The sequence below is a fragment of the Grammomys surdaster genome, unplaced genomic scaffold (assembly GCF_004785775.1).
Source record: "Grammomys surdaster isolate TR1022 unplaced genomic scaffold, NIH_TR_1.0 171, whole genome shotgun sequence".
Classification (NCBI taxonomy): domain Eukaryota; kingdom Metazoa; phylum Chordata; class Mammalia; order Rodentia; family Muridae; genus Grammomys; species Grammomys surdaster.
In genome coordinates, this window is record NW_021604619.1 from 762,685 (window position 1) to 779,231 (window position 16,547).

The following is a 16,547-nucleotide window of genomic DNA, read 5'->3' on the forward strand; positions in this document are numbered from 1 at the left end:
GTTAGGGTTAGGGTTAGGGTTAGGGTTAGGGTTAGGGTTAGGGTTAGTGGTCAAAGTTTGATTCTGAGCAGAAAACTGAGGCCAGATAGAAATTATGATGTCATGGCTACAGAGAGAAACCACTTACTTTAGAGTCTGATTGTCCATACCTCTATCATATTTAACATTCATTTTCTTTTTCTTTAACACAAATTCACGTAATTTTGTTGTAAGTATCAATTCAGGGAAAGTTGCATCTAATACTCCCAGGATATACCCTAGATCCAACATTCCCAGTACTGATTTCATTAAATAAGGCATTAAGTTCTTGTTAACTTGGCTTTTCAATAGTTTATGTAATGCTGAAGTCTTGGATGGCTTTTAATGTGAGCCTCAGACTGTTTTAGCCATATTTGGGGAAATTAATCTAAGTTTTGTAATGTTTTTAATTGAATTTTCTGATTTTCTTTGCAACGATATAAATTGTGACTAATGATCCTTTTATAAGATGGGGCTTTTATACTTCAAGTGAAAATGCAAACAAACAAACAAACAAACAAACAAACAAAATCTGTCAATCCTGGTTGCATAGTTTTTTAATCCCAGCTACTCAAGAAGCTAGCAAGTATGAAATCCCAGGTTTAAGTCCATCCAGTGTCACAAAGAAAAAACAAATCTTCTTCAAATTTTGGCACAGAGTGTGTGAATATAAAATAGAACATAAATATAATGGACAAATTTTATTAAAAAATGGGGTAATTACATAAGCACAGAAGTTACCTTAGATGAAAATACTACAGAAAAATTGATGAGTACAAAGTGGAAAAAGGTTTCAATTCACTACAAAGTTTATCTTGCATATATATTTATTTAAAATACATATATGCATATACATGATAGGTGCATGTATATATGTGTAAGTACATATGTATGAATGAAATAAAATTGACGAAGGCAGCAGACACTGCCAGAGTGGAACATTTTAACACATTTGTGTAGTTAACTTAGGGATCAGGTACATAAGATCAGTGAGAAAATGCTAAACTTAAATGATAAAATTCAGAGGATTTAAAAATGAATGCATCGACTACAGGTTGGTATTCCACTTAAATAAACTTTGTAGGTTTTCCCCAATTAACCCCACACTGTGTTATCAAACAGTGGTGTCAACATGACATGCTCTATGATCACAGTGACATAGTTAGATGTAATTACAAAAAGTTACACCAAACTCACACATTTAGAAGTTACATATGTTTGATGAACCCTCCAACCATTTGTATGCTTCTGTATAAACTATCTACTGTCCTAACTTGTAAGAGTTTCACAAGCTTCCATACAGTTTGTCTTCTATGTTTTATGCTTACTTCAAGGATAAAAATTGTTGCTGCAAAACAACCAGAATCTTATCATAAAATATTTTAAGTGAGGTCCTATTGAAGGTAAAATTAATCATCAAAAATTCCCAGAGGGATTTTATGCTTAGTTTCTAGAACTGGAACAGAGCCAAATAAAATACTATTTGTTTATCTGAAACAACAACAACAAAAGAAACCAGAAGTCAAAGGCTAAATCATAATGGAAATTAGTACTGAGAACTCAATAAAAATAAAAACAAGTTGGCACTCTCACCAGCAATGGGGGAGTGTTCTCCTTGCTCCATATCCTCAGCAGCTGGAGTTGTCACTTGCTTTATTGATCATAGCCATTCTGACAGGTTTAAGATGACATCTCAGAGTAGTTTTGATGTGTTTCTCCATGATGGCTAAGGATGTTAAACCTCTCTTGAAGTCTTTCTCAGCCATCTTTCTCTTTTTGGATCTGAACCCTATTTTTTAATTGGATTGTTTGCCTCCTCGATGCCTAGTATTTTTATTTCTTTATATTTGGACATTAGCCCTCTAACAGATGTGTAATTGGTAAAAATAAATAAATAAATAAATAAATAAATAAATAAAATAAAAATCTTCCATTCTGCATGTTACTGTTTTGCCCAAAGGACAATGTCCTTTGCCATGAAGAAGTTTTTCTGTTTCATAAGGTCCTGTTTATTTTTGTTGATCTCGTTGTCTGTGATAATAGTATTCTATTCAAAAAGTCTTTGTCTGTGCTGATGTATTCAAGGCTATTCTCCAGTTTCTCCCCTATCAGGTTCAGTGTACCTAATCTTATGTTGAGGATTTAACCCACTAGGAGTTGTGTTTTGTGCAGGGTAATAAACTTGGGTGTATTTACATTCTTGTACATTCAACCATCCAGTTTTAGAAACACTGGACATGCTGGGGTTTTGTTGCTGTTGTTGCTGTGGTTGTTTTATTTGTTTGTTTTTGTACAAATTAGAAAAAAAAGTAGCTTCTTTATCAAGAATCAGGTGTCCATAGGTATATATATTTATGTCTAGGTCTCCAGTTTGATTCCATTGATCAACATACTCTAATTCTTCTTTGAATGTCAGGTAGAATTCAGCACTAAAACTTTGGGTCCTGGGATTTTTTGGGATAAGAGATGTTTAATGACTATTTCTATTTCATTAGGGATCAATTAAAATTGCTTATCTAGATCTGGGTATAACCAGGAGAGGTGAGCTACATGCTGTATGGCCCTTTCCCCAACCTTCATTGTCTTCCATCCTGAAGAGGCTTGCCAGGCCCCAGGGACACCCAGGTTAGACCCTACCTTCTGAGTCCACCTGGGGCACAGCCAGCAGAAGTGAGCTGCATTCTGTCTTCCAAGCTCTATCAGAAGGACCATGGCTCTGTCTCCCTTCCTGAGGAGGCCTGCAGAACCTGAGAAACCTTCAGTTCCACCTGGGGCAAAGCCAGTAGAGTTGAGCAGAGTGCTGTTCCCCGAGCTCCATTGACAAGCCCAAGGCTCTCCCAAAGGAGTCTAGTCAACATCAAGAACATCCTGCCAACATCAGGGACAACAAAATTGATAAGGCCAGCAGAAGAATACAATCAATGAGAGCCAGGGCAATACGGCACCAGAAGAGTCCAGCATCCTACTACAGCAAGCCCTAGATATCCCAGTTGAAGCAAAAGAAGGTGACCTTAAATCCAATCTTATAAAGATGTTAGAGGCCTTTCAAATGGAAATGCATAAATTCCTTAAAGAAATACAGGTAAATGCAATCAAATATATGCAGAGAATGAATAAAACTATTTAAGACATGAAAAAGAAAGTAGAAGAAATAAAGAAAACACAAACATGGAACCCTGGAGATAGAAAGTCTAGGGAAGAGGACAGGAACTACAAATGTAAGCATCACCAACAGAATACAGGAGATAAAAGAGAGAATCTCAGGTGTAGAAGATAAGATAGAAAAAAATCAATATATCAGTCAAGGAAAACGCAAAATCTAAAAAGTTCATGACACAAAACATCCAGGAAATCTGGGACATTATGAAAAGACCAAACATAAGAATAATAGACGGAAATGAAGGGGAGGACTCTTAGCTCCAAGGCTCAGAAAATATTTTCAATGAAATTACCGAAGAAACTTCCCCAACCTAAAGAAAAAGATGCCTATAAGCATATAAGAATCTTACAGAACACCAAATAAATTGTGCCAAAAAGAAAATTTCCCCAACACATAATAATGCAAACACTAAATGTACAGAACAAAAAAAAATGATCTTTTTGCTCTGAAGGGAAAAGGCCTCAAGAGAAAAAGTCTAAGTAACATATAATGGCAGACCTATCAGAATTACACCCAACTTATTATCAGAGATTCTAAAAGTCAGAAGGACCCGAGAAGTATCTTGTAGACCCTAAGAGACCACAGCTGTCAAACACCAACATTGAAATAACCATAATTAATAGTTATTAGACATTAATATCTCTCAATATCAATGGACTAAATCCCAATAAAAAGACATAAAATAGATATGAAAGCAGAATCTGTCATTCTGCTACATATAAAAAACACGCCAACAAAAAAGACTACATCAGAGTAAAGGGATGTGAAAAAGTTATCCAAGCAAATAGACTCAAGAAGCAAGCTGGTGTAGCTATTCTATTTTCTTTTTCTTTTTTTTTTTCATATTGCTATGTGATTTTTTAATTAGGTATTTTATCTACATTTCATATGTTATCCCCTTACCCCATCTTCCCCCACCCAGGAACCCCCTATCCCCTCACCCCTCCTGCTTCTCAGAGGATGCACCCCACTCCCACCTCCCCACCCTCAAATTCCCATGCACTGGGGCATCCGGCCTTCATGAGACCAAGAATCTCTTCTCCCACACAGGCTCAACAGGGCCCTCCACCCTTACATATACAGCTGAAGCCGTGGATCCCTCCCTAAGTGCTTTCAGGCTGGTGGTTTAGACCCTGGGAGCTGTGGTTGGTTGGTATTGCTGCTCTCCTCATGGGGCCGCAAACCCCCTCAGCTCCAACAGTCTTCACTCTAACTCCTCCATTGGGAACCCCATGATCAGTTCAATGGCTAGCTGTGAGCATCTGCCTCTGAATAATATGTCAGACTCTTGCACACCTCTAAGGAGACATCTATATCAAGCTCTTATCAGCATGCACTTCCTGACTTCCACATCAGCATCTACCTTTGGTGACTCCACATGGGATGACCCAGGTGGAATGGTCTCCAGACGGTCCTTCCTTCACTTTCTGTCCTTCACTTTGTCTCCATATTTGCTCCCTTGAGTATTTTGTTGCTCCTTCTAAGAAGGACCAAAGCACCTCCACTTGGTCTTCCTTCTTGATGAGCTTCATGTGGCCTCTGAGTTGAATCTTGCGTATTTCAAGGTTCTGGGCTAATATCCAATAATCAGTGAGTGAATCCCATGTGTGTTCTTTTGTGATTGGCTTACCTCACTCAGGATGATATTTTCTAGTTCTATCCATTTACCTAGGAGTTTCTCGAATTCATTGTTTTCAATAGCTGAGTAATACTCCATTGTGTAAATGTACCACATTTCTCGTATCTATTCCTCAGTTGAAGGACATCTGGGTTCTTTCCAGCTTCTGGCTATTATAAATAAGGTTGCTGTGAACATAGTTGAACATATGTCCTTGTTGTATGTTAGAGCATCATCTGGGTATATGCCCAGGAGTGGTATAGCTGGATCCTCAGGTAAAGCTATATCCAATTTTCTGAGGAACCGCCACACCGATTTCCAAAGTGGTTGCACCATCTTGCAGTTCCACCAACAATGGAGGAGTGTTCCTCTTTCTCCACACCATCACCAGCATCTACTATCACCTGAGTTTTTAATCTTAGCCATGCTTACTGGTGTGAGATGGAATCTCAGAGTTGTTTTGATTTGCATTTCCCTGATGACTAAGGATACTGAACATTTCTTTAGGTGCTTCTCAGCCGTTTGAGTTTCCTCAGTTGAGAATTCTTTGTCAAGCTCTATACCCCATTTTTTAATAGGGTTATTTGTTTGTCTGGAGTCTAATTTTTTGAGTTCTTTGTATGTATTAGATATTAGCCCTCTATCAGATGTAGGATTAGTAAAGATATTTTCCCAATTTGTTGGTTGTCATTTTGTCCTATTGACAGTGTCATTAGCCTTACAGAAACTTTGCAATTTTATGAAGTCCCATTTGTCAATTCTTGATCTTAGAGCAAATGCCATTCATGTTCTGTTCAGGAACTTTCCCCCTGTGCCCAAGTATTCAAGGTTCTTCCCCACCTTCTCTTCTATTAGTTTCAGTGTATCTGGTTTTATGTGGAGGTCCTTTATCAACTTAGACTTGAGCTTTGTACAAGGAGATAAGAATGGATCAATTTTCATTCTTCTACATGTTGTTCTCCAGTTGAACCAGCACCAGTTGAACCAGCACCACAATGCTGTCCTTTTTCCACTGGACAGTTTTAGCTCCTTTGTCATAGATCAAGTGACCATAGGTGTGTTTGTTCATTTCTGGGTCTTCAGTTCTATTCCATTGATCTTCCTGCCTGTCTCTGTACCAATACCATGCAGTTTTTAATCACTATTGCTCTGTAGTACAGCTTGAGGTCAGGGATGGTGATTCCTCCAGAAGTTCTTTTACTGTTGAGAATAGTTTTCGCTATCCTGGGCTTTTTGTTATTCCAAATGAATTTGAGAATTTCCTTTTCTAACTCTATGAAGAGTAAAAGCAATATACAGCAAACCAGTAGCCAACATCAAACTAATTGGAGAGAAACTTGAAGCAATCCCACTAAAATCAGGGACTAGACAAGGCTGCCCACTCTCCCCCTACCTATTCAATATAGTACTGGAAGTCCTAGCCAGAGCAATTAGACAACAAAAAGAAGTCAAAGGGATACAAATAGGAAAGGAAGAAGTCAAAATATCACTATTTGCAGATGATATGATAGTATATTTAAGTGACCCCAAGACTTCCATCAGAGAACTCCTAAACCTGATAAACAACTTCGGCAAAGTGGCTGGTTATAAAATCAACTCAAACAAATCAGTAGCCTTCCTCTACATGAAAGATAAACAGACTGAAAAAGAAATTAGGGAAATGCACCCTTCACAATAGTCACAAATAATATAAAATACCTTGATGTGAATCTAACCAAGCAAGTTAAAGACCTGTATGACAAGAACTTCAAGTCTCTGAAGAAAGAAATCGAAGAAGATCTCAGAAGATGGAAAGATCTCCCATGGTCATGGATTGACAGGATTAATATAATAAAAATGGCCATCTTGTCAAAAGCAATCTACAGATTCAATGCTATTTTATTTTCTAATAAAACAGACTTTTAACCAAAATTATCAAAAGAGATTGGGAAGGATATTTCATACTCATCAAAGGCAAAATCCATCATGATGATGTCTCAATTGTAAACATCTATGTCCCTCTATGGCCTCTGCATCAGCTCATGCCTCGAAGTTCCTGTCCTGTGTCATTTCCTGTCCTGACTTCCTTTGGTGATGAACAGCAATGTGGAAGTGTAAGCTGAATAAACCCTTTCCTTGCCAACTTGCTTCTTGGTCCTGATGTTTTGTTCAGAAATGCAAACCCTGAGTATGTCACATCTGGACCACAGTTTCCCCTCCCTCTATGCCACCTGGTTTCTCCCCACCTCTCCTCTCCCCTAGATTCAAAACTCCATTTCCCTTCAGAAAAGAACAGACCTCCCAGGGATATCAAATGTAGATGACCTAAGAGCCAATAAGACTAAATATATGTCAAGGATGGATGAGGCAACCTAGAAGGAGGTAAAGAATCCTAAGAACAGGCAAAAGAATCAGAAAGGTCCCACTTCCAATGTTAAGAGTCTCACAAAAAAAAAAAAAAAACCACCACCCAGGCTAAACAACCATAACACATGTAGAGGTCCTAGCATAGACCAATGGAGGGTCTCTGATTGTCACTTTAGTCTCTGTGACCTCCCATGAGTGCTGTTTCATGGATTCTGTGAGCTGTGTTCTCCTGATGTTCCCAACCCCTTTGACTTCTACAATCCTTCCTTCCCCTCGTCTCTGGCATGTCTGGAGCGCTGCCTAATGTTTGGTTGTGGATCTCTGCATCTGTTCCCATCAGCTTCTGGAGGAAGCTTCTCTGATGTCATTTGGGATAGTCACCAATGTGTGAGAACCATTTTATTACCTTGTTGAGTTTTTTGTTTACTTGTTTTTTTAGTAGCTTTTGGTTCTATGCTAGGTCTCTGTGCTATCCAGCTTCAGGTTTCTGGCCAGCCAGGTAGTGCCAGATGTGGGCTCCCTCTAGTGGCTTGGGCAACAAGTTTGATTAGTCCTTGGCTGGCCATTCCAACAAGTTCTGAGTTACCATTTTCCTAAGACATCTTGCAGGAAGGACAGGTCAAAGGTTTTGTGACTGGGTTGGTGTCCCAGCCCCACCACTGGAATCCCTGACGGGTTATAGGAGATGACCAGTTCTGGCTCTGTATTATCCATTACTAGGAGTCTTCACTAGGGTCACTCTCATCAATTACAGGAATTTCCACTGCATTAGGTTTCCATATTCCTCTTTCACCTCTAAAGCTTCCAAATTCTAGTCATCCCTCCATTCTCTCTCTCTCTCTCTCTCTCTCTCTCTCTCTCTCTCTCTCTCTCTCCTGATACCCCATTTCCCATCCCCACTTTCTCCAGTCCACCAACAAAATCTATTTCTTCTTCCAAGGGAGATCTACACGTTCTCCCCAGAACCTTCCTTAATACTTAGCTACTCTGAGTTTGTGGATTGTCATATGATTATCCTTTACCAAACAGATATTACCTACTTATAAGTGACCACATACCACTTTCTGGGTCTGTGTTACCTCACTCAGGATGACTTTTCTTCCTAGTTCCATCCATTTGCCTGCAAATTTCATGGTCTCGTTTTTCATTTAATAGTTAAATAATACTCCACTGTGTAGATATAACACCTCTTCTTTATCCATTTTTCTGTTGAGGGATATCTAGGTTGTTTCCAGTTTCTGGCTATTATGAATAAAGCTGCTATGACCATAGTTGAGCAAGTGTCCTTGTGGTAGGATGGGGCATCTTTTGGGCACATTCCCAAGTGTGGTACAACTGAGTCTTGAGGTAAATTGATTCCCAATTTTCTGAGGAACATATTGACCTCCAAAGTGGTTGTATAAATTTTTACTCCCACCCGCAAAGGAGGAGTGTTCTCTTTGCTTCATATCCTTGTCAACATGAGGTGTCACTGGTGTTAGTGACCTTAGCCATTCTGACAAGTACAAGATGGAATCTCAAATTCATGCTGGTATACACTTCGCAGATGACTAAGGATTTTGAACATTTCTTTAAGTATATCTCAGACATTTAAGAATCCTCTATTGAAAATTCTCTATTTCAATCCATACTTCATTTTTAAACTGAATTATTTAGTTTGTTGATGTCTAGTTTCTTGAATTCTTTATATACACTGTATATTAGATGCGGAGTGGTGAAAATCTTTTCCCATTTTGTAGGCTGACATTTTGTCCTATTGGCAATGTCCTACGCCTTACAGAAGCTTTTCAGTTTTATGATGTCCCATTTATTAATTGTCAATCTTAGTACCTGTGCTATTAGTGTTCTGTTTAGGAAGTCTTCTATGCCAACACATTCACGGCTATTCCCCAATTTCTCTTCTACCAGGTATAGTGTACCTGGTTTTATATTGAAGCCTTTGATTGATCTGGAGTTAAGTTTATTTTTTTTTTGCAGGGTGATAAATATGGATCTATTTGCATTTTTCTACATGCAGCCATCTTGTTTGACTAGCATCATTTGTTGAAGATGCTATCATTTTCCCACTGTGTATTTCTGGCTTCTTTATAAAACATCAGGTGTCCATAGGTGTATAAATTTATGTCTGGGCCTATGATTTGATTCTATTGACCATCTTGTCTCTTTTTATATTAATACTGTGATGGCTAAAGATGTTGAATTTTTTTTAAGTGTTAGGGTCTTGATGGCAATTGTAATGATTCTGTAGATTGATTTTGGTAGGTTGGCCATTTTCAGTATGTTAATGTTACTGATGCATGAGTAGGAACATCTGTTCATCTTCTGATATCTTATTCAACTTCTCTTTCCAAAGACCCAAAGAAGTTTTTGTCATATGAGTCTCTCACTTACTTAGAGCTAACTCCAAGGTGTTTCATATTGTTTGTGGATATTGTGGAGGGTGTTGTTTCCCTGATTTCATTCTCAGCCCAATTGTCATTTGTATATAGGAGAACTACTGACAGTTTGTTTGTTGTTATGGTTGTTGTTGTTAGTTTTGTATCTGGGAACATTGCTGAAAGTATTTGTAAGCTGTAGACATTCCCTGGTAGAATTTTTGGGGTCACTTATGTATACTATCATATCATCTGCCAATGGTGATATTTTGACTTCTTTCTTTCAAATTTGTATCTCCTTCATCTCCTTCAGTTGTCTTATTGCCCTAGTTAGAGCTTCAAGTACTATACTGAGTAGATATGGAGAGAATGGACAGCTGTATTGTGTTACTGGTTTTAATTGACTTGCTTTAATTTTTTCTCCATTTAACTTTATGTTGCTATAGATTTGCTGTAAATTGCCTTTATTATATTTAGGTATGTCTCTTCTATCTGTAATATCTCCATAACTTTTATCTTTAAGGGGTGTTCCATTTTGTCAAAAGGTTTTTTGCATTTATTTAGATGATTATGTGGCTTTTTTCTTTTGTTTATTTATATGGTGGGCTACATTGACTGATATTCATATGTTGAACCATCCCTACATCTCTGGAATAAAGCCTACTAGATCATGGTGGTTGATCTTTCAGATGCATTCTTGGATTTGGTTTGTAAGTATTTTGTTGAGTATTTTTTGATCTATGTTCACATGGTAACTGGTCTGTAATTCTCCTTTGTTGAATCTTTGTGAAGTTTGATAATTAAGGTGACTGTGGCCTCATAAAATGAACTGGGCAAGATTCCTTCTATTTTTATTTTTTGAAATAAATTGAGAAGTATTAGTTCTTCTTTGAAAGTCTGGTAGAATTCTGGTCTAAAACCTCTTGCCCTGGGCTTTTTATTTGATTGGGAGACTTTTAATGACTATTTCTATTTTCCTATGGGTTATAAGTGTATATAAGTTGTTTATCTGAACTTGATTTAACTTTTGTTAAGTATCTTTTGAGAAAATGACCTATTTCTTTTAGATATTCTGATTTTGTGGAGTATATGTTTTTAAAATATGCTCTAATAATATTTGGACTTACTCAGTGTCTGTTGTATACCCTTTTCACTTCTTATTTTGTTGATCTGAATATTCTCTCTTCCTCTTTCAGTTAGTTTGGATAAGAGTTTGTCTATCTTGTTGATTTTCCCAAGGAAGTTTTTGTGTTATTGATTCTTTGTATTGTTCTCTGGTTCTATCTTATTGATTTTAGCCCTCAGTTTGATTATTTCCTGTTGTCTACTCCTTGTGGGTTTGCTTGTTTCTCTTTGTTTTAGAGATTTCAGGTATGCTCTTAAGTTGCTAATATGAGATCTCTCCAATTTTATTTTTTTTTAATGCAGGCTCCTAGTTCTATGACCACTCCTCTTAGTTCCTCCTAGAGGGAGAGGCAAAATTATATCTCATAATTTTAGCTATGTTTTGCATTTGTTTTTATTGAATTCTAGCAAGTTGTTAATTTTTTTATTTCTGTCTTGACATATCAGTCATTCAGCATAAAGTTGCTCAAGTTTCCTTGAGATTGTAGGTTTTCTGTTGTTTCTAACGTCTAGCTTCAATCGCTGGTGGTCTGATAGGATGCAGGGGTTATTCCAATTTTTCTGTATCTGCTGAGACTTGTTTTGTGACCAAGTATGCGGTTAGTTTTGGAGAATGTTCCATGAGGTACTGAGAAGAAGGCATGTTGTTTTGTTTGGTGATATGTTCTATAGATATCTGTAAGGCTCATTTGGTTTATAAGGTCTGTTAGTTTCGATAACTCTCTGTTTTGGTCTAGATAATGTGTCCACTGGTAAGAATGGGTTATTGAAGTGGGTTATCAATGTGTGAGAGTCAATATGTGATGTAAGCTTTATTAATGTTTATTTTATAAACTTGGATGTCCTTGTGTTTGGGGTATAGATATTAGGAACTGACACACTATCTTGATAGTTTTTCCTTTGATGCATATTACATGTTCTTCCTTGTCTCCTGATTAATTTTGCTTTGAAGTCTACTTTGTTACATATTAGAATCGCTACACCAGCTTGCTTCTTAGGTTCATTAGCTTGGAAAGTCTTTTCCAACACCCTTTTTAAAAATTATTTTATGTATTTTCATCCCAAATCTTGCTCCAATCCCTGTCCCCCTCAAGAATTCTTCAACCCATTCCCCTTCCCCTTCGCCTCTCAGAGGGTGCTCGCCACCTCGAGCATCCGCCTCTCCTGGGGCATCAAGTATCTGCATATTTAAGTACATCTGTTTCCACTGAGGCAAGACAAGACACTCCTCTCCTTCATAGGTGCTGGGGGGCCTCAGACTAGCCCATGTATAGGGTTTAGCTCCCAGGGGTCTGAGTTAGTTGACAGCATTGTCTTCCTATGGGGTTGCTATCCCATTCAGTCCCTTTAATCCTTTCCTTAACTCTTTCATAAGGGTCCCCAACTCCAGTCCAATGGTTGACTGGAAGTATCTGCATCTAGCTCAGGCAGCTGCTGGTAGAGCCTCTCAGAGGACAGCAGTGCTAGGCTTCTGTCTAAAAGGAAACGTGGCATTAGTAATAATATCATGGTTTAGTTCCCACTCCTGGGATGAATCTCAAGCTGAGCCAGTAACTGGTCAGCCTTTCTTTCAAACTATCAACCATTTTTGCCAAGCATACTTCTAGGTCAAAAATTTTGAAGGTGGGTTGTTTTCCCCATCCCTCCACTGGGGGCTCTGTTTTACTACTGGAGGTGGTCTCTTCAGGTTCCATCTCTCTACTGTTGTACATTTCAGCTAAGGTCACCCCCACTGAGTCCTCAGAGCCTCTCACATCCCAGGTCTCTGGGACTTTCTAAAGATTCCTCCTAGTCCCCATCCCTGGCAGCTGCATGTTCCATTCACTCTCATGGCCCTCCAGGCTGCTCTTCTGTCTTCCCCCATATGTGATCCTGTCCCCTTTGTGGTAATAACTGTCTTTGATGTTGAGATGTTTTCCTTGTGTGCAGCAGAAGGATGTATCCCATTTTCACATTCATTCTGTTAGTCTGTGTTTGTTTATTGAGTCCATTGATACTAAGAGATATCAATGATGATGATTGTTGCTTCCTGTTATTTTATTGTTGTTGTTGGTGGTTGTAGTGGTGGTGGTGGTGGTGGGTGGTGGGATGTGTATGTGTACACATTTCCCTTCTTTTGGTTTTGCTGGTATGATATTATTTATTTTCTATGTTTTCATGAGTGTATTTAAGCTCCTTGGGTTGGAGACTTCTTTTGTAGGTCTGGATTTATAAATAGATTCTGTTTAAATTTGAGTTTATCATGGAATGTTTTGTTTTCTCCATTTATGATGATTGAAATTTTGCTGAATATTGTTATCTGGGCTGGTATCTGTGGTTTCTTAGAATCTGCAGGGCAGCTGCTGAAACCTTTGTGGCTTTTAGAGTCTCCATTGAAAATTCAGGTGTATTTCTAATGTCTGTTTTCATATGTTACTTGTTCTTTTTCCCTTGAAGCTTTTACTATTATTTCTTTGATCTATCTATTAAGTGTTTTGTTTATTATGTGGTTTTCTTTTCTGTTCCAGTCTGCTATGTGTTCTGTATGCATCATATACCTTTATAGTTATCTCCTTCTTAAGGTTAGAAAAGTTTTCTTTTACTATTTTGTTGAAAATATTTTCTGGGCTTTTGAGACTCTTTTCCTTCTTCTACTCTTATTATTCTTAGGTTTAGGCTTTTCATAGACTCCCAGATTTCCTGGATGTCTTGTGTCAGGAATTTTTTTTTTAGATTTAACACTTTCATTGACTAATTTATCTATTTCTTAGAACTTCTGTCCTATTCACAGAAGTTTATTTTAAGGACTTTTAGTTGTGTTTCAACTACTGTAGGATTGCTAGGCTTTAATGGAAACAAATTGTACTGGATGATTTGGGTTATGCTTTTACACTAGTGTCTAGACTTCTGGGTTTGGAAAGATAGCAATTTTAGATTCTTATATCTCATCTTGTCTTTGTTGAGTGAGTGTTTATTTCTTGGTTTCTGTTGCCCTTCCTGGTTCTTAGCGAGTTGCCTGGGAGGCACTTTTTCTTGGATTCCGATAGATGTACCACTGGTGATTCTAGTTATATATAATGTGTTTTTAGGGTGGGAGCTGACATGCAGGACTGGAACGAGTTGAGAGGGAGCTGGGAGAGAGCCCCCAGAAGGAAGAAAGCAGAGTGTTCTACCAGGACTTGCTTAGTTCCCTAGGAATGAGGAAAGAGCTCAAGTGGGGCCATGGCAAGAGGTCCTCTAAAGAGCTGGGATAGGAATGTGGGATTAGACTTGGGGGTATATACACAGAGAGGTAACAATCTGCAGTTAGCACACCATCTTCCAATGTTGGAGTGGCCTATGGGTTCGCAAGGAGTACTTGCTGGAGTTTGAGAGTAGAATGAACAATGAGTTGAAGAAGGGATGTTAGCTGAGAATATCTGTGGAATCCAGAGAATATGGGCATAGGGAGAGAGAGCTGAAACAGTAATCTGATGCAGAGTTGGAGATGCAACTTGATTTGGAGGAGCTGAGGGAGAGGTGAAGGTCTGTCAGCAGCCTACCTGCTTCCCTAACTGGAGTCCAAAACTAATATCTTTCACAGATGGTATGATTTCTTAAATTGTAAATACTGCTAAAAATGATTGACTAATTTATCAAAGCTGCTAGACATATGGATTTACAAAACTTCAATTATGTTTTTGGAATTGGTTTTCGGGGAATCCTCAAATGGAATCAAACAAATAGGAGTTTTATCATGATACTGAAATTTACAAGGGATGAATTTAATAGTCTCAAAGATATGAATTGAAAATGGCACATACATCACCAGTAATTAAGACCTAACAAAGTGAGTTACACATGATAATGTTTGTTGATTTAGAAGATTGAGTACTTTTTTAAAATTAATTGGTAATTTCAAAACCATTCTAGTGAAAGGCAATTTTGACAAAGTTTCTTGTTTGTTTTTAATTCAGTTACAGTATATGATATACTGTATAATTTAAACAGTACTGTATCAAAGATCATAAAAATCCCCAAATAGCAACGACATTCTTGAAAAGAATAGGTATCCCTTGATCAATCATAAGAATTAACCAGAAAAACTCAATGAGTACATTCAACAAACCAAAAAAACCTCTGGAATACAAAGAAAATATAAACTTGGTTAAGAAGGAGCTGGTAGAAATTTCCTTTTGGTGTTGATATATAAAAAAGAGAGAGAATGTAAGAAAAAATAGTGTGACAACTATGGGAAAAATGATACACAAAGTGGCTTCTCATTAGTGTGATGGGGGAGGTTTCTTCCTGTTCATGACATAAAGAATCCTTTCTAAAACAAGGCACTCCCATATGCACTAAGTCTATTAAAATAAAGAACTTCTGCTAAATATATTGATAAAGTAAATGAAAATAAACTTCAGAAGAGAGATTTACCCTACCGATTAATGTTTATATATTTATGTTATGTGTTTATATATTTTTTATACTTGATGAATATTTGGACTGTAGAATATAAGAAATATTTGAAATATCTATAAGAAAAAGACAAATAACTCAACACAAGTAAAAGAATGTCAGAGTCACTCACCTGGAGTCATTTCTCTTGAGCGTAAAGGAAACCTGTAGATGTACAACTTGTTAAGTCTCGTTAGGAACCAAAAGAATGAAAATTTAGACAACAATTGGAAGCTCATCTATATTCACCAAAAATCGTCCTCTTAAAAATCTGAGCACTGCCAGATGGGGTTTGCATTTGTCTTTAATCCCAGCACTTAAAGGGCAGAGGCAGGCAGATGTTTGCAAGCTCTAGGCCATCCTAGTCTACAGAGTCAGTTCCAGGACAGCTAGAGCTACACAGAGAAACCCTGTCTCAAACAAAACAAACAAACCAAAACAAACCAAACCAAACCAAAACAAAACAAAAATAAGCAGCAGCAACAACAACAACAAAAACAAACTAAGAGATTCATAATCTGCTTCGTCTATGAAGCCATCACTAGGCCAGGTTGGGGGTGTGGTGGGGTAATATATAACCTGGAATTTTCATTTAAAAGTATTTGATTTTTCCAATTGAACCAAATATCCAGAAGCCCTGTGACCTAAAATTTCCATTTTGGCCTATATTTCTGAGAACTCTACACATGTGGATACCTAGAAATATGTACACAAATGTTCTTAGAAGAGCACTGTTTGCTACCAGGGGTTGGAAGGGGTAACTGGATACAACCCAATAGCAGCGTAAGTAAACACATTGGAAAATTCCTAGGGAACAGTAGATCCAGTGAAATGAATAAATCACAGACCCATGCAATATCAATGAATCTCAGAAGCAAAAAATTAAGATATTGGTTATGTTTGGGAATTCCATGGATATACAGTGCTAGACCATGCAAAAGTAAATAATATAGTTTGTGTAAATAGTTTTGCTAGCTGTATTCGAAAGTATCCAGTGACAAAATGACATGTAAGTTATAATAGTGTTTATTTGGGATTCTTGGGATGGCCAGGGAATGGGATGGGTTTGGAAGCTACTATTTATGAGACTATAAAATGAGAATGATACATTTTTTTCCTTAATCTGCATTGAGGGTAAACCTGTTTGGTAAAGTGCTGCCTTGATATTTCTGTGATTTATATATTTTATATGAATTTTTAATATAGGGTTCTGTATTTAATGAACATAACTGAGAAGTAATCTTCAATGAGCACTAAAGGGAAAACTCAAGTTTATATGATACCCCAAGAAACTAGATAATTCATAATCTGCACAAGCATCTTTGGACAATCAGTATAAAGCTTATTTTGAATAAGTGATTTTGAAGAGGTCAACCTAACGTTTCTTAATTCTTTAAAGTTTACATATCTTTAGCCTTACTGTATCTTCCTCTGTAGAGGCAAAGAAGAAGAAGAAGAAGAAGAAGAAGAAGAAGAAGAAGAAGAAGAA